The sequence below is a fragment of the Nuphar pumila genome, unplaced genomic scaffold (assembly GCF_984573655.1).
Source record: "Nuphar pumila unplaced genomic scaffold, dmNupPumi1.hap1.1 HAP1_SCAFFOLD_996, whole genome shotgun sequence".
In the NCBI taxonomy this organism is placed as follows: domain Eukaryota; kingdom Viridiplantae; phylum Streptophyta; class Magnoliopsida; order Nymphaeales; family Nymphaeaceae; genus Nuphar; species Nuphar pumila.
The window spans coordinates 17,522-27,093 of record NW_028323556.1 but is presented as its reverse complement, the minus strand read 5'-3'; the positions used below and the strand labels follow the sequence as shown (position 1 = coordinate 27,093).

General features: G+C 51.3%; 1 long non-coding RNA gene across 1 annotated transcript; it reads right to left on the bottom strand.

The window, feature by feature from the left end:
* Positions 1–714: 714 nt before the first annotated feature.
* On the bottom strand, positions 715–2,229 carry LOC149809596 (uncharacterized). The gene is made up of 3 exons (XR_016429620.1): positions 2,152–2,229; positions 985–1,077; positions 715–865 (listed from the first exon to the last, which is right to left on the bottom strand). It is a non-coding gene; the product is annotated as an uncharacterized LOC149809596 (long non-coding RNA).
* Positions 2,230–9,572: the final 7,343 nt, after the last annotated feature.

The following is a 9,572-nucleotide window of genomic DNA, read 5'->3' as shown; positions in this document are numbered from 1 at the left end:
TTTTAATCAACAAAAATTCTGAGTATGGTTGCAATGATCTCCGATGCCCAAAGGAGTTGAAGGTCCGTCTTTGGTCAGCTGCGGCTGATGTCCTATACAGAAAAACGAATTTGATGCAGGGAATAGACGACGAAGAAGAAGAAAATAATGACTGATCAGGCTGGTCCGGATAAGGTAGCCTCCAAAATTGCAAACTCGAAATATCAGAACTTATTGAACGTCAGCGGTTGGGACAGTCAAGCCTGCCATGAATGCACATCATCACCATAAACATGAAGCGAAACAGCATGCCCCGCGAACGCGAATGCAGAAATACCATCAGCATCACTTTAGAAAATCGTTTCACATGTGTTCCGGACCGCAACCATGCGCACTTTTCTCTTGAACCATGGTCCCCAGTCACGACCGATTCCGAATTAGGTTCGAACCTGTCACCAAACTGTTCAGCCGGCAAAGAGCATCTCAAAGCTTGATTGCGCCGTGTCCCAGGTACGTTTTATTTTCAGTTGCCACAGTCGTATCAAAGGAATGCGGGACTGCCGTCGGCCGGCCAAACTCCTAACAGCCAAGCAGCCAGGAAATTTGGACTACGGTACAGGCCGCTCTTTGGATGCTTATGTTCACGTTCACAGACTCGCAGCTAAGACGGCGTGGAATTCATGTTGCTTTTCTCCAGGGTATCACTGCTCGAGATTCATGCTGGCAGTGGCGGTCATATTGTAGGGTGCACTGTCAAGCTGTTCCAGCGCGTTGAGCCGTCTGCTCCCAAACCTTTTCACACGGTGGCGGTAAATGCTTACCTCCCCAACTGACGGAGGATAGCACACAGAGAAGCGCTCGCAGGTCTCTGGTGTGCTGCCCTTGCCTGCATGCAGTGCATTAATCAATGAATCAATTGTGCGTTTCAAAGCACCTCGATCCTTCATGTTGTCACAAGCTAGACAGAGCAAGAAGCATTCAAGATTTGCAATGGTAGGAACGCACAGGCTCGCAAGTTGTCATAGTCGCAAGCAATTTCCGCAACGCGGCCCTTGAGGAAGACCACGAATGGTTGAAGGCCGGAACACCGTAGGACTTCTGCACGGCACCCCACAGTGACTCACCATCCATAGGCAACAAGCATGTAATATCGCTCAAAAGCAACTCAGTTCCATAAGCACAGAGGGCCGCCGTGGCCCCGGGGTACTCTGCACAGGAAGCCAAACGTACTACAAGAGTATGAAAGCCTCGGCCGCATGCCATCCGACGATTGATGATGATGTATCTGCTCACAACAGTACCACGTCCACATGCTTGTCTGGTTAGGAGCTGCAAGAGCTACATGGGAATCAGTGCTACCGTTACCATCACCTAAGGCAAGCATACCTGGCAGCCCGACTTACCGTAGCCTGACCTGACATGTCAACACAGAAAAAACTGCCAGAAACACATTCCCCGCATAACAGCAAGTCTGGTGCAACGATTACGCTCGCAGTCTGCAGCGGCTTTTCCACACACAGGAGTTCGCAAAAAGATCACACGGCTTAGGGCCTGCCTACTCGGCGCACAGGCCCACAAACAGTATGTCCTACGTTGTAAGCCACAATCTCCGTACAAGAAGCCATATCATGCATCTGCAGCGCTCTCGTGCCTCGTGCAAGCATACTTTAGGCTCAACACTGGCCATACAGCGCTCCAACCACCCAGCAGGTAGCGGTTCCCAGCAGCCGTGAGCCGAGCTCGAAAGCAGGACCTCGCAAACAATTTTCATCCCCCCTCTCGAGCCGAATCCTGGGTCCTTGGTCGGATTGACCATTTGGCCATTCAAATTATTGTTTGAGTTTAAACTTATCATGAATATATGTATCTCGAGATACGTAATGCAACGTTTTATACCTTTAAAATCCACACATGTGGCATGAATGAATACTTACGCCATGTTTTGCGAGCTGGGATTTTTTACTTTCTGCAGGTTTTGTGGATGAACGCAAAACGTCTACCATGTTCATCATTAGTCTGCGCTGCAGACACTGCAGTGTTGCTGTGATCACCGTTCTGTGTATCAGGTACTTCATAGTCGTTGCAGTGCTGCATCTCTGCAACTAGACAATTACTCTTTCGGTCTACAACGGGTAATCAAATGCTGCGACCGAAACTGGGAAGGAAACGCACTAGGGATTGCCATGCACATTGAATACCCCGGAGAGCATCTCATCCATTTCAGTCCCGCTGATTTAGGGCACGACCTACCTGCATATGCAACAGAGGTAATGTGAATGCAAATAACCGTTGACCATGCTCTGGGAATAAATTGAAAATGGGAATTTGGACACCGCCGAATGTTGGCAGGCGAAACTTACGGCGGAATTTGCTCCAAGAGCAACTTCTCTAACCATCAGTGTCCTGGGTACACCAAAAAACCGCTTGCGCCGAACCAAAATTCGGGCGCAGGACCCCTCGAATCGAAGGTGGCGGTATACCCACTTAACAATGGGTGGCAAATGCTCTGCAATAGGTTGAAGTCAACGTAAACGTGATTCTGCAGATGCGAATCAGAAAGAAATACGCCAGCCCAAGGAAGACGGCGTTGACAGCGGGCGAGGGATGCAAATTCCATTTGTGATTCAAAGTGGCAGTTGACAGCCTGTGACAGCGTTACATATTCCGTAAGGGCAATGGTATGGCAATTTGTGACTGATGGCAGGAAGCGGTAAGGATAATTGCCATCAAAGTGGCATGAAACATGTTGACGAGCATGTCTACATGTCAGCATGTGCCACGCCATGTCCCGCGTCCATCCCCAGCCGGGACAAAGTGCTATTGCGAAACACCGGGATGCCCAGGTACAGCCCCAAATATCCGGCAAAATCCGGATCAACGAAGCTTGGTTTGTCCGGTTGCGGCGTCGCATGACAGGAGCCCACGAGTCAGGTTGCAATTCAATGCGACCATAAGCTCAGCACCTGGATAACAAATTGAGCATATGATGGACGCTCAACTTTCAAACATTCGACCATTAAAATCAGACACAGGCTATGGGACGATCTGATCAGAAGGATGGCACTGTCAAATTCTGATTCATGTATCTGGCGTTGGCATCATGATAGGAAGCAATGTATGGCGGCCCCTCCCCACTATTCCATGAAACCTATTAGTTACAAGAGTGGATGGACACTGTACGAATGAGAAAACACATAGCAATGAATAACTGTACAAATGACGTCAATTCGGCGCATAAAGCCCAGAAAGCACATGGTCATCATACGCGGCATGACCAACATTCAAGCTTCCCTTGACTACCAACGAGATCGTGCTGTTCAGATCATGCCTACGAAGGACCGACGGGTAGGCACTTACAATAAATAAGTAATAAAGTAAATAAACGGGATTCATGCCGGGTCCCCTGGGCGGCGAAACACGGCGGGAGAGATGTACCCAAGGGGCTTCTGCCTCAGGCCCAGGCTGGCCGGCCCGGGGAAACAGGCGGCAAGTGCCGCTCCACAGCATCCCGGAATGCTCATCCACGACATCAATCGCAAAGGTAATTCAGCGCTAGGTGGCAAGAAAGGAAATGCAGGCACAGCGCCAGAACAGGCAGCAGCAGGCAGAGCAGCAACCCTATCCGGAACAGCTGTTCAGGACAAGCGTGTAATGTTCAACATGGCATGCCGGGCAGCATATGCTCCGCTGGGCACTCCGAGGCACGGGAAAGTAAGTGACGCAACAATGGGACACATTGAGCTTCTCATGGCCGCTGAACATTGCTATGGCATACGCAACGATTTCAACCTGTGCACATAGTGTTGTGAAAGCTGCCTGATGAGCCATGGTCTGCAAGCATGCCAGCTGCAGGCATGGTCTTTGTCCATACTTTACAGGTTGCAAATGCGTCCTTCCTGGATAACATGCGCATTTGGTGAATAAGGAAAGAAGAATGAGGATCGAGGTGCGCACTAGGAGTAATGCATACACTGTTTGCCGTCTGGTACCAAGCACCAGGAGGACAAGGATTGGTGGAGCCACTTGGATACACTGGGGTATCCGCACCTCTCCACCTGGCTGCGCACACCATCCACAGTCACAGATCGTCAGTACCAAGCACCAGCGCTGATGTGCCTGTGAGTGAATGGTGTCCAATTTGTGCAAGAGACATCATTCTTCTCTTTTGCTCCTGCGTACATGACGGCAAATGCCATTCTCAGTTATGTATGGTTGTGACCGTTTCAAATGCAGTGGGACGGTGCATCTCCACCGGGCCATGTCAGCAGGAGTTGTTCGGCATGTGTCCTACTCTCAGGTAGTTCATAAGTCCAGCCGGCAGATCCCTTTTGCTGCAATAGTGGCTGTGGTATGCTTCCCTGTCACGTATGAAGCTGCTTACTCTCCGTGCCACGATAAGGAGTTCTTTGCCCACTGTGCCACCTCAGAGTGCACTGTGTTGCCCTGATCATTTCATTTGATCACAGTTCCTATTCTTCTGATCTGGATGCACTTGCATTGAGGCCTCGAGGCATAAACATCCGTGTGCTATTGTGTGCTGGAGTGGCCCACCCCTGACCACCAGAGCATGCTCCCCAGGCTGTTTACTCCTGCCAAAGCGATTGTGTGCCACTTCACCACAAACCTGAGCAGTGATACGATGGAAGAATGATTATTAACACGAATTATGACTAAAAATAGACGCCATGCCATAGCCACTCGAAAGTTGAACGTACTTTTGCTGCCAGGTTGGAGCCAGATCGCAGCAGATGGCACTACCTTCAGAAACAACGTCCAGCAGGCGAGGATGAAAACGATTTTCGGATTCAGCATCTGCAAAATGCACATCACGTGTGACCAGAACATCATCGTCTAAGGCGGCGCTTTTTCTCCCATGGATCCAAGCAATCAACGCTTACATGGGACTTTCGCCAGTTCCGTGAGAATTTCAGAACTTCATCACATAGCTGACAGCAATTGCCTACCTTCTCCGATACGTCAACCAGCAGTGGCCTTGGAACGAGAAGTGCAATAACATTACAATTTAACTACGATGGAATGTGGTCCGTGGAAGAGTATGCAGTGCATCATCCTGCAAAGCATCTTTGCCAAGCGCATCTGACGCTGGCAGCGTGCGTCATGACTACTGCGCTGTGACATCCGAGGTCGGTGGCTATTGACAGAACAGGAGACTTTCCACCCAAACATTACAGGTTGAAGCTTTAGAGGTTCTTCAATCGCTTCTGTACTGCGTTTGCACGATAACACTGTTGATATCCCGAGTGGCAGGTCGCACCTTTTTTGCCTGCTGAATAAAGCCCAATCGGCAATGCTGAAGACTTGTAAATGCAAAGAATCGGGAGGGAGTGAGCGTCAGCGAAGACGGGGTATCTGTAAGTGCCCGTGTAACACGGCGTGTTTAGATGCTCGCCTCGTGCTCGTGCGTCTGAGCTGTATCGTGACGAGGTGGATCCTTGGCGGGAATGACTCCCTCCGAAAGTCGAGCTAGAGGCCCTCAATGCTTGATTTTGTATGCTTACAATCAAAACTTCGAGTTTGTAGATCCCTCTCAGTAACACTGCAAGCTGTAATGAGCGTTTGGGGGATGCCCATACAGGTTGTATTCTTTCTTGACATAGAAATCTATAGAAGGGGGCACTGTATTGAACACTTCAGATTTCGACACAAAATATCTCCCTTCTTGGCGCGCACATGAGAGGATGCGCAGGGGTGCACCACCGAGCTGTCTGCTACGGTGAGTCCGACCAGTAGTACGAGCAAGGTGTCTACACGTCCCGCACAGTGGGCTGCGATGGCGGCAGCTGGAACGCCAGCACGGGAGGCAATGCGACGCTAACAAATATATCAGCAATACCATATCGCCGCTAACCATTCGAACACGCATGTGCAAACTGTGTCCAAATCCCGCAAACCACTGAACTGTCGGTACAATAAATCGGAATGTTTATTAGGAGACCTCAGATATTAACCAGTGAAACTCTCTATTTTTTTTTCAAATATTTCTGCAGATCTAGGTTGAAAATATTTCAAACGGCCATCTTTTTGCGACTCGTTTGAATATGTGGCTGCAGTGCGGCATTCAGTGTTGTTGCATCAAGTGCAGTTTGCATGCCACCAGCGGTGCTACTAGTGCTTCATTACTTCATGCCAGCATGGCTGTGTTGGCGTACACAGCGAGCAGTGTGCGCCCGTACTTTCGGTCCTTCACAAGGGACAGCTCGCCGATACGGTCACGGATGTCCGCGCGATTCTGGCGGGAGTACTCGACGATGATGACCGAGCGAGCATGCAGCAATGGGGAACCTTCAAGCAGATCGAAGAGCTCAGGGTACGAGACAAGCAGGTATGGAGGCGTGATGGAGACAAAGTCAAACGGACCGCCGGCAAACCCCGGGGACGCGAGTCCCCGTCGCAAGAAGTCCTCGCATTTCATCGTGTGGATGACGGACTGGCGGGAGAAGCCCGTTGACGCGATGTTTGGGGCGAGGCACTTTTTGACAATCCAAGGGTCGAGCTCAATGAAGTGCGCCTCTTCGCAGCCCCGCGAGAGGCCCTCCAAGCCCACCGCACCCTGCATGCAGCTGTCCCAGTTGTCAAGTGGCGACAACGAAATATCCAATCCTGGCTGCCTGATGCAACCACGTCTATTCACAACCGTTCTAGACGGCGATGGCGACGACAGTGGAATCCAGATCAGTGCACACTCCACTGTCCAAATGTTCAATGTAGACTGTTTTAAGGGGCCAGGAGAACGGGAGAACGGCGGTGGTGGCGACGATGCAGACTGCGTAGATGGCATGGAGGCAGGAAAACGATGCTAACGACGCTCGTGATGAGGACAAACATGTTGCTTTCGGCCTGTGCCTTCTAGTTCTGGCTCCGTACGACCGGTATATTTTCGCCGTCGCTAAATGCTTTGTTCTTTTCCCTTTGGTGCCGGTTTTGGAGGAGCATGAGCGGGTTTGCCTGATAGCTCTCGATGCCGGGCACCGCCTCGCACACTCCGCGCCGCATTCTGACATCATATGAGCACACAGGAAGCCTGGGGAGACAGGGCTGTTGGTGAATCTTTTAAGGTCGTAGGGTCGGTAGTGGCAGAAAGTAGTCACTGAGCAACCAAGTAATCACGATCGGACCAGAACATCTCATTGACAACGTCAGCGGCCAGGACAGGCAAGCCTGTCAGAAATGCGCAGTCGCTCGCATGAGTCCATGGAAGTCCATGAAGATCCATCATGATGTAAGGAGATGTGATGTATCTTTTCACAATAGATTCGCATCCACTGGAACACTGGCAACTCCAACAACTACTCGGGAATCAGAAGTAATTTGATGATCACCCTGCCAATAATCCCGCACCGAAGTCGCACACATTTACGTGTACAGCACGCACTCAGCACAATATCTCCTACACCTACGGGTACAACAAGCACTCGGCCGGTGGGGTCGCACCGTCCCAGCGCAGACATCGAGCCACCGGGAGTTGGCGGGAAGGGCGCCGTTGCCGCCCAGTTGAGCGCCCAGCATGCTGAAGAGAGCACCCCGCACCTTCTCCATCATGGGCCGGGTCCGCTCGTCCTGAGGCGAGTAGAGCCTCTTCCCTGCACACACGGGCCAACTGTGAATGAAATAAGCCAATCAATCAATCAATCAATTAATCATTCAGAAACGCCTCCATGCCTCTGAAGGGGCGTGCTGCGCTGACAGGGACGCACCCAAGGGGCTTTGGCCTCATGCCCCGGCGCAAGCGGCAAAAGCGGCCAAACCTGCTCATCAACCTATTCCCAAGCAGCTCAATCCCAAGACGCACTTGGAGTTGCTATCAGTATTACAGACGGGCATCATGCCGAACAAATCATGTTTTTTTCAAATTCAAAACTTCCTTGATCAAAGCAAACCCACCCATTTGAAACAACTGATGCCCATGCAATGCATCAACATTCGCAACAGTTCCAGCAGCGCACCCGCTGCGGAGCCAGCTATGAGTCGGAGCTGCTGGTGGCGCTTCTTGGCCTTGTGGTACTTGGCCTGCTCCGCCTTTGTGAAAAACTTTTCGGCCTCGTTCGCCTCCAATTGCTCAGCGTCCAGGCGCTTGAGCGTGTGCAGGGCCAGCCCATCGATCGCATTAGACGCTGCAGTCATAACACGTCGAATCAGTGAAATGCGTCACCACACTTATACATGGGAGGGCACAGCTCAGGCCGACGAGCTCGTAACAGCGTAACCAAGTCGCGTGAGACGTGCGCACACACTCGTGGACAGCTGCTCGCAGCACAAAGTGTCGTGAATGTCACACCATCTGCAATTGCATTAAAATCTGCATTAAAGTACATCGAAGCTGGAACATGGAGCCCGGGAACTGATTCCCGCAGTGTACTCTGTACAGACCGGTTGCGCTTCTCGTCACTCGAGAAAGCCGCCGATTGCATTTGGACGCAATCTTTACACACCTCACCTAATCTGCGATCAGGCTGCGAAGACAATGGTTTTGAAAGAACGATCGTCAAATAATCTACCGTGCGGCCTCTGTGCCATGTACACGTACCGCTTCCGGCACGTTCCACGATCGACGTCCCTCGCGTGTTAGCGGGTTTCTTTGCGGCCCAATCCTGCAGCAGTTCTCGCGACGACATTTGTGTGGCATTGTCTATTGAAGATGGTGGTGTTTCTTCAGTCGCTTCCTGCACTTTCCAATCATCAGCCGACCAGCCTTTCTCGGATGGCGCGTCCTCTCTGACTTCTTCCTCCACCTGCAAATACCGGGCGTGGTCACCTGACCACGCACGTGCGCATGCATGCATCGTAAAACAAATGACATTTTGAAACAAGACGTTTGGTTACTCGTGCGCCCCTAAGTCGAGATGTTAAAAACAGTGGTGATGTCAAAATCGCTGTATCGCACCAATGCGCCTCGTTGAACGCAACGCCTCCATCCTCTCGAGACAGGTGTTCAGAGATGGAGAATCAAGGGACGTGATGCAGAGTCGCAAGCGCAGCGAGTATTTGGTGTTATACGGACTGAGAGCGCAGGAATTGGACAGGGTTCGCTTGTGAGTCGCAGACAGATGTCAAACTTTGCTCGAAACGACAACTAGCGGAAGCGCTCCAACATGCACTCAAAATTGCTGATGATTCTCGTGTCCCCCTTGGCTGGAAAGTAGTGTTGCTGCAAGCCTCGACCACGACCATATGCCGCCAGCACGTGCTCAGCGCAAATCCAGCGAACGCACCACCCAAGCGCCTTCTGTGCTGTAAAACACTTCACCAGCATCATCTGCGGCTTCCCATTCGCCATCGGAATCGAATTCGTCCTCTGCGTCTTCCGAGGCTTCTACTGTCCACGCATTCTCAACTTTCGTCCCGGTCTGTGCTTTCAGTCTGCGGTTGAGCTCCGCTGCCACATCCTCGAATCCATCCACAGTCCAACCTTTATCCAAATTGAAAATTTCCTGCTCGCTTTCCTGTGTCTCTTGGCCTTGTCGCTTCTTGGCGGTGGCCGACACCAGCCGAGCCACAAGAGCTCGACTAGCACGGAAGTGCGCTCTCGGCGCTGTTGACAATAGAAAACATTGCTCATGAAGATTAATCTTCTT